This window comes from Hylobates moloch, unplaced genomic scaffold, assembly GCF_009828535.3.
Source record: "Hylobates moloch isolate HMO894 unplaced genomic scaffold, HMol_V3 SCAFFOLD_18, whole genome shotgun sequence".
NCBI classification, from domain to species: Eukaryota; Metazoa; Chordata; class Mammalia; order Primates; family Hylobatidae; genus Hylobates; species Hylobates moloch.
The window spans coordinates 11,254,651-11,267,794 of NW_026652293.1; the positions used below are offsets into that span (position 1 = coordinate 11,254,651).

Consider the following 13,144-nt stretch of genomic DNA (forward strand, 5'->3'; position numbering starts at 1 on the left):
AATCCCAGCACTTTGGGAGGCCGAGGTGGGTGGATCACATGAGGTCAGGAGTTCGAGACCAGCCTAACCAACATGGTAAAACGCTGTCTCTACTAAAAATACAAAAAATTAGCCAGGTGTTGTGGGGGGCACCTGTAGTCCCAGCGACTACACAGAAGACTGAGGCAGGAGAATCACTTGAAACAGCGAGGCAGAGGTTGCAGTAAGCCGAGATCGTGCCATTGCACTCTAGCCCGGGCGACAAGAACAAAACTGTCTCAAAAAAAAAAAAAGGCCAATTATCTTGGGAATTCAGATCTTATATGATGTATATTATGGATATAGCTTATATAGCTAATCTCATCTGGTAAGGTGAGTCTCCATTAGATCTTTTCACTTAAAGAAATACTGATGTAAACCTAAATACTAACATTCCCATGCTTGGTAGCATGACTGGCTAGGGAAAGGTTAGTGACACTTTTTTGATATGTTGAATGAAAGTCACCGGTTTCCATTATTCCTTAAAGGCATGGCAAGAACAACTTTATCAGACACAGTTTCCTGACCTGTTTCTGTAAGATTCATACAGTGATTTCATACTCACTGGCAATTAAGAGAGGGAATGTAAACTTCTTTTACTCCAAACTGGCCTCTTTGTCTCTTTTTACTTCTATCTTATGTCCACTTCTAGGAAGTAGTAACAATGACAAACTCTTTTATATTTTATAAAGTGTTTTAACATATATTATCTCACCTGATCCTCTCAACCACACTGAAAAGTATACCACTGTACAGTCATGCCCTGCATAACTGATGTTTCTGTCAACAAACCACACATACAATGGTGGTCACATAAGACTATAATGGAACTGAAAAATTCTTATCACCTGGTATTTACTTTTTTTTTTTGAGACGGGGTCTCAGTCTGTCGCCCAGGCTGGAGTGCAGTGGCACGATCTTGGCTCACTGCAAGCTCCGCCTCCCAGGTTCACACCATTCTCTTGCCTCAAACTCCCGAGTAGCTGGGACTACAAGCGCCCACCACCATGCCTGGTTAATTTCCTCTTTTTGTATTTTTAGTAAAGACGGGGTTTCACCATGTTAGCCAGGATGGTCTCCATCTCCTGACCTCGTGATCTGCTCGTCTCGGCCTCCCAAAGTGCTGGGATTACAGGCGTGAGCCACCATGCCCGGCCTAACCTGGTATTTACTATACTATATTTTTAATCATTATTTTAGAGTGTACTTCTCCTTCTACTTATATATAAAAAAGTTAACTGTAAAATTGCCTCAGGCAGGTTCTTCAGGAGATATTCCGAAGAAGGCATTGTTATGATAGGAAGTGATAGCTCCATGAAGGAAGACCTTCCAATGGGATAAGATGTGGAAGTGAAAGACAGTGATACTGATGATTCTGACCCTGTGTAGGCCTAAGCTAATGTGTGTGTCTCTTAGTTTTTAACAAGAAAGTTTTAAAGTTAAAAAAAAAAAAAGATAAAAGCTTATAGATTAAGAATATAAAGAAATATTTTTGTACAGCTGTATGTGTTTGTGTTTTAAGCTAAGTATTACTGCAAAAGGGTCAAAACGTTAAATTTTAAAAATGTATAAAGTAAAAAAATTATAGTAAGCTAAGGTTATTATTGAAGAAAGAAAAAACTTTTTTATAACTTTAGTGTAGCCTAAGTGTACAGTGTTAATAGTCTATAGTAGTGTATGGTAATGTCCTAGGCCTTCACTCACCACTTGCTCACTGACTCACCCAAAGCAACTTCTAGTCCTGTAAGGTGCATTCATGGTAAGTGCCCTATACAGGTATATCATTTTTAATCTTTTACCCAGTATTTTTACAATACCTTTTCTATGTTTAGACACACAAATACTTACCATGTTCCAGCTCTACAATATTCAATATAGTAACATGCTGTACAGCTTTGTATCCTAGGAACAATAGGCTATACCATATAACCTAGGTGTGTAGTAGGCTGTACCATCTAGGTTTGTGTTAAATTCACTCTCTGATGTTTGCTCAGGGACGAAATTGCCTAACAACTCATTTCTTAGAATGTATCCCTGTCGTTAAGGGACTCGTGACCATATTACTATCTTACAGATGAAGAAAGTGAAGTTCTGAAAGGTTAAGTGTCTTGGCCAAAGACACACAGCCAGTAAAAGGGGAGAAAAACACAACTGCCTGAAGAATAAACTTTGGTTGATTAAAGTAAAGTAAAAACAGGTCTGAAAAGATCTACCAATTCAAATCCTTCAGTAAAATTCTGGGTATTTAAGACACTTGCAGGAACACATCAGATATACAGAGAAACAGAGATAAATTCTCCAGAAAGTTGAATGTAAGCTCTTTCTTTCTTCACTTGTCTTTTTGTAGATTTGATTTTTTTCAACCCAGCCAACAAGCATTTATTGTTCCTTTCTGACTGAAATTAATTCCCCTGTAAAAATAAGAACATAATGGAAATATTCTTGACCACAGACTTCTACAGGATGAGCTTTGCAAACAGCCACTTGTTTAGAAAATAACTGCTTCCAGATAAGCAGGATAGGATGTTGAGTTCATCTATTTTATTTCTTGTAGGTAAAAAAGAGGGAAGAAAAAAGTCTATAAACTTTAGGGCGTTGTTATAACGGAATTAAGAGCACCAGATAGTTGGCTCAACAGAGTTTCCAACAAATATAAGAACTATCAAATAGAGGAACTGCATATGTTTGTTTTTGAGATGGGACATATCTAATGTGTGAATAAGCCAATAAAATGTCTCATGATATGAATACTAATCATCGACTCTCATTGAGTCAACTCTCCCAAAAGTTAGTAAAGGAAGAAATTAATGAACCAGTTGAGTAATTTCTACTTTGTCCTCTTTTTATTTTTTTAAATTTAAAAAACCTAAATGGCATGGTTTAAGGGTGATGTTTGATAAAATGCTCCCCAGTGATGATTTCCAATGCTAGCAATATACCATGGTGCTGTACACATGGTTTGGGAAGGGTGTGTATTTGAGGTCAGATATCCTGGGTTGAAATTCTAACCCCTGCTTAACTGACGGATATGATCAAGTTCTTCAGCCTCATTGGATCTTATTTGGTTCATCACCCAAAATAGTGGTAAGGATGCTTATTTACAGAGTTGTTATATGGTTTAGGATACACACACACACACACACACACACACACACACACACACACACACACAAAATCATCCATCACAGTGCCTACCATGTGGTCATGTTCAATACATGGTCATTATCACAAAAAAATACTTGGTTAACACGCACATGCATTTATAAAATATATGTAAGAATCTAAATGAAAATCTGACTCAAAGAGCTTAAATATCAGTTTTTATATTCTATGCACTTATTTTCCTTGTGATTATGTAAAAGGTTACTGAAAAAGATGACAGAATCTCCTTTTCAAATGCTTTAAGAAAAAACTTATCTCTACCTATCTTCCTCCTTCCCTCTTCCCAACTTTCCTTATTTCTAACAAGGCAAAGCCCTGGCAATAAGAGGAGGGTACAGTGGTGAGGTAGTAGCCTGGTCTACTTGGGTCTAGTTAGGGGATTGGCTTTACACAAGGGATTGAGCAAATAAGTAAACATATTGAAAATGGCAACTAGGTTTCTCATTGTTAGAGAAGGCAGACATAAATACAAAAAAAAAAAAAAAAAAAAAGGGAAAGCTAGAAAGAACCCCATGTTGGTATGAACTCATGATTTTCAATATAGATAGATAAAGAAATAAAGATGTAAATGTACATGTATATGTAAGCAAATGCATCCATATGTATGTCTTTCCTAGCTCTGTCCACTGAAAGGGGCCTGGGAAGAGCAACACTCCAGCAGCATTTAGCATACCTAGTGCCCAGATCATTGTTTCTAAATGCCATTTTCTACTAAGAGGAACAGGGCTCCCTGGAGAAATGGCTAATTCCAGAGCTGGGGTAAGGAAAGAAAATGAGCCTGATCTCTTGTGCTAGAAGGTGAGAAAGTCCTCAAACAACACTTAAATGATATGACATAAGGACACAGAAGCCTGCTTAAAAAGCCAAACCTGGGATAATAAGAGCATCAAAATAAATAATGATAGCAATGAATTATAACCCACTGACTAGGAACCCATGAGTAGACATTGATATAAATAAATGAATGAAAAAAATAAATGGGAGGAGAAAAGCTTCTTGCTTACAATAGAATGCCTACTAATAAATGTAGAAGGAGTAATGAAGTTAGAAAAATTACCATTTGGCAACCATGACTGTAAAATCAATCCAAGAAAGAAGTATTAATGGATGTTCAAAGTAGTGGGTAAAAGTAGAGGAGAAATTGCAGTTTACATAATCTCAAAGTACCACATCAGACAACATTTACTAATCACAAAGGAGAAAAAACTAACTTTACCATGGAGAAACCTGGCAGACATCATCTCAATCCAGTCATCAAAGACAAGACCACTAGTAACATGACAAACTGACAGCATGAAATGAGAAGACTACTCTTCTATGTCACTTCTATGTCATTGTGGCCAAAAATGCATAAACTGGGTCTAATCATGAGAAAACAATGGAAAAACCTAAACTGAGGGACATATATGACTGGCCTGCCATCTTCAAAAATATCAAGGTCGGCCAGGCGTGATGGCTGATGCCCGTAATCTCAGCACTTTGGGAGGCTAAGGAGAGCAAATCTCTTGAGCCCAGGGGTTCAAGATTATCCTGGGCAATGTCACAAAACCCCGTCTCTACCAACAAAACAAAACAAAACAAAACAAAAAAACCCAAAATTAGCAAGGCATGGTGGTACCCACCTGTAGTCCCAGCTACTCAAGATGCTGAGGTGGGAGGATCCTCGGCGCACAAGAGGCAGAGGATGCAGTGAGCTAAGATCACACTACTGCACTTCAGCCTAAGCAACAACAACAAAAAACAAAACAAACAAAAAACCCCAAAAAAACCAAGGTCATATAAGTCAAGGAAAGTCTAACTAAAGATACACAAAAATTGGGTATAGTGATTCTGGATTGGATCTTTCTGCTCCCATGGACTTTATTAGGACAACTGGTAAAAATGTGAATGTGTCACACCTGTAATCCCAGCACTTTGGGAGGCTGAGGCGGGCAGATCACCTGAGGTCAGGAGTTCGAGACCAGCCTAACATGGAGAAACCCCATATCTACTAAAAATACAAAATTAGCCGGGCGTGGTGGCGCATGCCTGTAATCCCAGCTACTTGGGAGGCTGAGGCAGGAGAATCGTTTGAACCTGGGAAGCAGAGGTTGCGGTGAGCCGAGATTGCGCCATTGCACTCCAGCCTGGGCAACATGAGTGAAACTCCAGCTCAAAAAAATAAAAAATAAAAGTGAATGTGATCTCTAGGTAAAGGGTATACAGCAATTCTTTATTCTTGAAATATTTCTGTAAGTTTAACAGTGTTTAAAAAAAAACAGAGTTTTTTCATCTCACTACAGTGAGAAAGGGGCACAAGGAAGTGACTTTCTTTTTTAATTCCTGACAACTTTTGAAAGATAGTCTCTCTTTACAGAGGACTCTAAGATTATATGTTCACCAAAGAATTGGGTTTGCTAATGGAAACAGGCAGTCACTTGGGCTGAAGGTACAATGAGACTCATTATTAGGTTATGAATCAATTTAGTGGTCACAACCCGATCAATAAAAAGTGAATAAACAGAATAGCAAATGTTGGAATGCATTACACATAGTAGATTAAGGTATAGGTATGTTTTTGTCAAAGGTGTTTGAACCAGAGGCACTCTATCTTGAATAGGGGCTGGGTAAATAAGGCTGAGACCTACTGGGCTGCATTCCCAAGAGGTTAAGGCATTCTCAGTCACAGGATGAAACAGGAGGTCAGCACAAGATACAAGTCACAAAGACCTTGCTGATAAAACAGGTTGTGATAAAGAAGCCAGCCAAAACCCACCAAAACCAAGATGGCGACGAGAGTGACCTCTGGTTGTCCTCATGACTCATTATACACTAATTATAAAACATCAGTATGCAAAGAGACACTCCCACCAGTGACATGACAGTTTACAAATGTCATGGCAACATCAGGAAGTTGCCCTATATGGTCTAAAAAGGGGATGAACCCTCAGTTCTGGAAATTGCCCACCTCTTTCCTGGAAAATTCATGAATAATCCACCCCTTGTTTAGCATATAATTAGGAAGTAACCATAAAACCAGCAGCCCTTGGGGCTGCTCTTTCTATGGAGTAGTCATTCTTTTATTCCTTTGCTTTTTAAATAAACTTGCTTTCACTTTACTCTATGGACTTGCCCTGAATTCTTTCTTGCGTGAGATCTAAGAACGCTTTCTTGGGGTCCAGATCGGACTCCTTTTCTGGTAACAAAACCACAAGGTCCTTTAAGGCCCAAAGGAGATCAACAGTTAGGTGGACATTACCTAGTCTTTCAAAAATGTCTCTGCCTCTTCCTCAAATCAATTTTTTGGTAGGTTAGTTTATAAATTTCTGAGTAGGTACAATATATAGTATTTTAGTTCAGATTTAGGTAAGAAGGTGATGAGTCAAGTATTACCAGTCAAGAAGTATAGTTTAAGATCTCTGTTCCTCCTTTTGGAACAGGGCAGTCATTTTCAGTCCATTTATGAATATAAGATCCAAAGAAAATATTTTTTTTAAATTTTCAACTGATACTTTTCTTCCATCAACTAACAACTATTAAGTTCTTATTCTATGCAAGGTACTATTAGGGATAGGGATACACAAAGTACTGTAAGACATGATTCATGTCTTCAAAGAGATTACAGGAAATCTCAAAATTTGTATCACTACAAAGATCTCCATACTGTTAAAATTAATATCAAGCCCTACTAGTCCATATATTTTTATATAAATAATTTTTGATCTCATACTAAACAATTTGTTTTTAAAGGAGACCATCAACAGCACACAGCCAAGTCGGAAGATAGTCTAGAATTCGTAACAGCTTCATTTACTATTCTATGCTTTTATAGCGACGTTTTATTACTGAGTACTTAGAAGGGCCAAAAATATTACTCGGGGGCAGGAAATAAGAAGTTCTAAAGAAAATAGGAGGTTCTTTGTCACTTCTTCTTCTTCTGATTTTTCCATCTCAATCCTGTTTTAATTTATATGATGTGAAAATCCTCCCCTTTTGGGGGTGATGGAGAAGATTAATAATGATAACTCACATTTAATGTTGACTCCTGCACAGATGCTCCTGAGTGAGGGATACATATTAGGGACTTTACCACAAAATGAATCATTTTAGAGTAAAGAGTCAGCCTTAATTCCACATGTAAGAAAATGCAGAACAGAGAAAAGTCACCCAATTCTTTCAGTGTAATAAAGGGCCTTTGACACATGTTCTTTGTGAACAAGCAAAAAAGCTAAAAATCAGACCAACAAAATATATCCACTAATGGCTTATGCATACTCTAGTGGGTTGCTGGGAGTAGGGAGAAGAGATGGTGCTATTTTGGAGTACAAGGCAGCAACAGAGAGGCAAAGCAAGACACGATATACAAGTTGCACAGCATGGAGCTCACAATAACTTTACTAGCTGACAAAATGTTCCCAATCTTGCTCCCATATATTTAAATAATCATGCCCTAGTGTTACGAATGTTAAGTCTCAGAAACTCATTTAAGGGTAAGAGATTATAAAGGTCCTTTAAGAAAATCATTCTGCAAACCTGTCCTAGAATTGGTTCATGAGTTTAATATTTTGCAATTAAACTTTAGCAATGGCTTACAAAAAGCAGAAATGAAAACCTATCTCTTTTTAATGTGAACAACATAGCTTTTCCCCCTTCACACTTTTTTTGTAGGCCACATAGGCTAGAAACATCAGTAAAGGTATAAGGGGCAGGTTTGTCACGGGGAGGGGAAGGGGCAACACTTACCACAAGAGCTTTTGAAAATATGTGGGGACACTGATTGTCACAATGATTGGAGAGTGCTATTGGCATTTCAAATGCCAGGCTCAGGGATGCTGAATGCTTGCTATTCTGGAAACAGACCCACATAGTGAAGAATTACCCTGCCAAATGCTCACAGCACCTTGATGAGAAAAAAAAAAATGCCTGAACTGATCAGAAGCACTAACAGGGTATATTATATCTTTTTTGATTAGCTTAAAAGTAGCAAAAGGGCTCAATATAGTGTCAGTTAAACACTGAATAAGTAGCTTTAAAGCATATGATTTATCTGAAATTCTTGTTAAGACTATAAATATTTAGTACAGTTAAGAGTTAGGGAGAATTAGAGAGATAGTTTCCTCAAATTCATCAGATATTACAATTGAAATATGTGCAGTTGTACAGAAATTATATGTCAAGAAAGGTGTTTTAAAAACTTAAGGAGAAAGGTACGGAGGAGAAAGGTATGGAATTAATTTTAGAATAACTTTAAAAATAAATAAATCCATTTAGTTCTCAAAGATATCTGTGATAGTTAAGTTGTGCTTATAATCTGTATGCCAGGCAAAACATATTACTGCTTGGTAGCAACACACTTAAATTTAAGATCACAAGTTTGATAACGATCAGTTTCTTGAAAATGTAACCTATAACTTAAAGAAGGTTCAGAAATTCTATGTAAGTTTTTAAATTGTCATCAACTTGATTTTTAAAAATATTTTGTTAGTTTTCTTTAAAGCCTATAAATGAGGCTGAATGGTCCATCAGGTGTTAAGAAAAATAATTATTTCCCACTTTTAGTTAACCGCAGAGTTTTACGGAAAAGGCCCTACGAAAAGCGATCTATGTATGATTCATCTAGAAATTTAAATATTTCAACTAGTCTTCACAGTTGTGAATTTGCAGTTGATCCAGAAATAAAGGCTGCTCTGTTCATCTGGGTTTACTAAAAATACTCCCAAACTTAACTTCTTTTTTTTTTTTCAATAATAACATAGATCCTGGAAGAGTATATGAAAGACTCTTCCTGATCAACAATGAACTGGCATGCACCCTTTTTGCTTTGCAGATACTTCTGACATATGCAATGTAAATGTTTATTCATTTATTAGTTGTCTATGTGCCATCTGTATACACTTTATCTTCATGTTCTCAGGTAAAAATACTTTAAAATAGTTGAAGATGAAAGATGCCATTGTACTACTAGGTTTATCCTCTCATTTCCTTTATCCTCAACTTAATTTTCTTTGTGTCATCTGAATCCTTCAGATATCTAACTTTTCCTTTTTATGCCTTTCACATTTCCACTGGAGATCACTTTGTCCCCTTCATTAGGGTTCTGTCAAGAGAGATTTAAGATTTGGTTCTAGCTAAAAAATATGGCTGTAGCTCTGAAGATGACATAAAAGCTTTTCCCTATGCCTAAGATTTCAAATATATGTATACAGTTGAAAGAAAAAGCAGGGAGAGCATTATTTTTTTGTCCAGATTATTTTTGCTCATTGTAGGTAAAAAAACAATCTGTGCAGGCCGGGCGCGGTGGCTCACGCTTGTAATCCCAGCACTTTGGGAGGCCAAGGCGGGCGGATCACGAGGTCAGAAGATTGAGACCACGGTGAAACCCTGTCTCTACTAAAAATACAAAAAAAAATTAGCCGGGCGTGGTGGCGGGCGCCTGCAGTCCCAGCTACTCGGAGAGGCTGAGGCAGGAGAATGGCGTGAACCCAGGAGGGCGGAGCTTGCAGTGAGCCGAGATTGCGCCACTGCACTGCAGCCTGGGCGACAGAGCGAGACTCCATCTCAAAAAAAAAAAAAAAAAAAAAAATCTGTGCATATATGTAAAAGAAAAAGAAAAAGAAAAAAAAAACTTTCAGTCCATACATAATAACTCAGAAATAAAGTTTCTTCAGCCAGCTATGGGGATGAGGGAAACAATTCCCAGGGTACACATGTTAGTGATCCTGTCAACTCTGTCATTCTCACATTGCAATGCCAATGCAATTCCACATAAACACAATTATGCTGAGGCAAACACTGTTGCAGAGTATGAGAACTACATATGCACTGTTCTAAGAAACACAACTTGTGAGGTTCTTGAGGCATGGCAATGTTTGTGGCAAACAGGGCCAATGTGAGAATCAAATTTATTAGATTCCTAGAGTCTACTGCTTAGCATGCAATACAGTAAACAACTAAGCTCCATGATGACTGAGTTGACTGGCATACAACAACCACAAATTGTTCTCTTTGAGCACAAAGGCATGTAAGAGCTAACAGATGAGTGTCCCAGGCATGGTTCTACCTAGTTTGTATGATACTGCATATGATGTTACTAACTAGGCTTGTCAGTTTGGGTGGTGATAACAGTGTTTTACTGGAGTTAAAGTTACAGAGTCAATCTCTATATGCTTAGTTAGCACCATATTAAAACAAAACAAAATTTTTTCCATGCCACAGACTATTAGTGACCCAGCTATCTTACGGATACATGCTGTTGGTCATAATACAGACTAAGAGTGTCCAAAACCCATCATTACAACTGGAATTAAAATAACTGGAATCAAAGAGCAAAGCTGGTCCACACAGAAGGATGAGCACAAAGTCAAAGGTCCAATCCTTAAAACCTGTACCACCTAGGTATATTCAAGTGTCTTTTTCTAGTGCTGTTTGTGGGAAGTATTCAGACTTTATTTTGGTTTTTCTTTGCCTCAGTTCTTAGCCTCTTTTTGTTGTTACTAAACAAGTTGGAGGCAAAGCAATCTAGTGTAGATTCTGGCTTCCTTCTTTTTAATCTCTGAAACGGTTTATGTAAGACAAGTATTATTATCTTGTTCCTTGACAGTTTGATAAAATTCATCACCAAATTACTCTAGGCTTGGTATCTTTAGCAGGAGGTTGGGGAGGTGGTGGTGAAGTATGATTAAATTTCTTTAAAGGTTACTGGACTTCTTTGTTTTGCCATTTCTTCCTAAGTCATTTTGATATTTTATATGTTCCCAGAAGAGTGTCCATTTAAACTAAATTTTCAAGCTTATTGTCATAAAGTTGCTCAAAACAATCTTATATTTTAAATATGTTTATCTTAATTTTGTCCCTATTTCTCTTTCTAATACTATTTGTTTACACCTATAGTTTTTCTCTAGATCAGCTTGTCAAAGGTTTACTGCATTTTACCCTCCCTGATGGGGCTCAGTGTGCAGTAGCTGGAAAAAGTAGATTCCCTGGTTATGTATGCAGCTCAGTTGTTGTACGTGTTGCTTTAAGGGACCTTGAAGACTTTTCCCTCTCCCTATTGTTGCCAAAATAACTGCCTCTGATCTGTTTTTGTTTGCATCCCAGGCCCCAGACTAGCATGTAAGATGCCTTTGAGAAGTCCTAGAACACTGCAGTCAAGGTGGACATTGGAAAATAAAAAGGCTTATTGAATTTTCTATCTTTTCAAAGAATCAGCTTCTGGTATTAACACTATTTCTACTGCTATTCTGTTTTCTGTTCATTAATTTCTGCTTTTATCTTTATTTTATTTCATTCCTTCTACTTACTTTGGGCTTACTCTGTTTTCAACTTCTTGAGTTGAAAGCTTAGCTCATTTATTTTCACTTTTTCTAATTTTTTAACCTTAAACATGTATTTAAGGTTATAGTTTTCTCTCTTTAGCTACTCCACAAGATCTAATGTGAAGTAATTTCATTGTTGTTCAGCTCTAAATATTTTGTAATTCTCATTATAATTACCTCCTTACCCATGCAGTATCTACAATGAAGTTTATACTTTTCAGAAGTATTCTTTTCTTCTCCAGCTAACTTTTTGTTGCCATTACAAAAAAACTATAACCCCTCCACAATCTCAATTCTGTATCTCCACATCCTATCTTTCCAGCTTATTCTTTCTACTAGGGTGATCCTGAACTATTGTTCAACCTCATGGAATCTCCACTGCCTCTCACGCTCTTGATGTCCCTTCACTCTCCTCTTTATCGAACTTACATTCCATGATTTATCATTATTATCATCATTCTCCCCTCTCTCCCTTCATAGTGCTTGGCAAAACTACAACCTTGTTTAAATCCAATTTTCTGCCTACTCCACACCTGCACCTGTGCAACTAAATGTGGCTGGAAAAAAACATACAACCATGCTCATTGGTCTCAATTTAAATTCATTACTTTGAACCTTTAGTGGACTCTAATGCACACACAGATACTTCCCTAGTCCATTTACTTTCCTAGATAAATACTTTACCTCTTTCCCTTTTAATTCAAACACCCAACACTTCCTTCCTCACGTTCTTTCTTGGCTGCTGGTCTTGCTTTCTATTTCACTAAGAAAATTGAAGCAATCAGAAAAGAACTTCCACAAACTATTACCACATTTAACCACCATTTACCATCTTCTCACCTGTTACCATTGATGAACCTAACATGCTTCTATTTGAAGTCAAATCCTTCAACTTGTACCCTAGACCCTACTCAAGGACCTCATTACAGCAGTTCTCCATTCTTCCTCCCACATCATCTTTTTGTTGTTGTTGTTGTTGTTCTCCATTGGGATCATTCTCACAAGCAAACATGTAGCTTAAAAAACACCCTTTTCTGGCTGGGTGTGGTAGCTCACGCCTGTGATCCCAGCACTCTGGGAGGCCGAGGTGGGAGGATCACCTGAGGCCAGGAGTTTGAGACTAGCCTGGTCAACATGGCGAAAGGGTGTCTCTACTAAAACTACAAAATATTAGCCAGGTGTGGTGGTGGGCACCTGTAATCCTAGCTACTCGGGGGGCTGAGGCAGGAGAATCACTTGAACCTGGGAGGCGAAGGCTGCAGTAAGCCAAGATTGCACCATTGCACGACTCCAGCCTGGGCAACAGAGCAAGACTCCATCTCAAAACAAAAAACAAAAAACATCCTTTTCTTGACTCTCCCCAAAAGCTGCCACTCCATTTCCTTGCCAACCCCCCTTCTTGAAAAATTTATCTCTAAAAAAAAAAAATAGCTTTTCTCAATGTTTCCAATTCCTCTCTTCTCAATGTGGCTTAAAATTACTTCAGTCAGGCTTTCTGTCCCACTATTCGAACAAAACCACTCTTATCAAAGTCATAATGTTATCAAAATCAATGGTCAGTTCTTAGTCTTCATCTTGTATGACCCTATCAGCAACATTTAACACTGTTGACAACTACCTCTTTCTTGATACGTTTTTTTCTCACTCACACTGGAAAGGACACCAGATAC

General features: G+C 37.7%; 1 protein-coding gene and 1 pseudogene across 14 annotated transcripts in view; one reads left to right on the forward strand and one right to left on the reverse strand.

Annotated features, from left to right (window-relative positions):
- PPP1R12B (protein phosphatase 1 regulatory subunit 12B) overlaps positions 1-13,144 on the reverse strand; it is a 257,353-nt gene that overhangs the window by 68,338 nt on the left and 175,871 nt on the right. The window contains exon 22 of one of the 14 annotated variants that reach the window (XR_009210867.1): positions 8,038-8,059. The exons of the other annotated variants lie outside the window; for them this stretch is intronic. The gene's annotated coding sequence lies outside the window, so the exon portion shown is untranslated. Of the gene's footprint in view, positions 1-8,037; positions 8,060-13,144 lie in introns of those variants that run through there. 14 annotated transcript variants of the gene reach the window in all.
- On the forward strand, positions 11,081-11,198 carry LOC116458153 (small nucleolar RNA SNORA70; annotated as a pseudogene).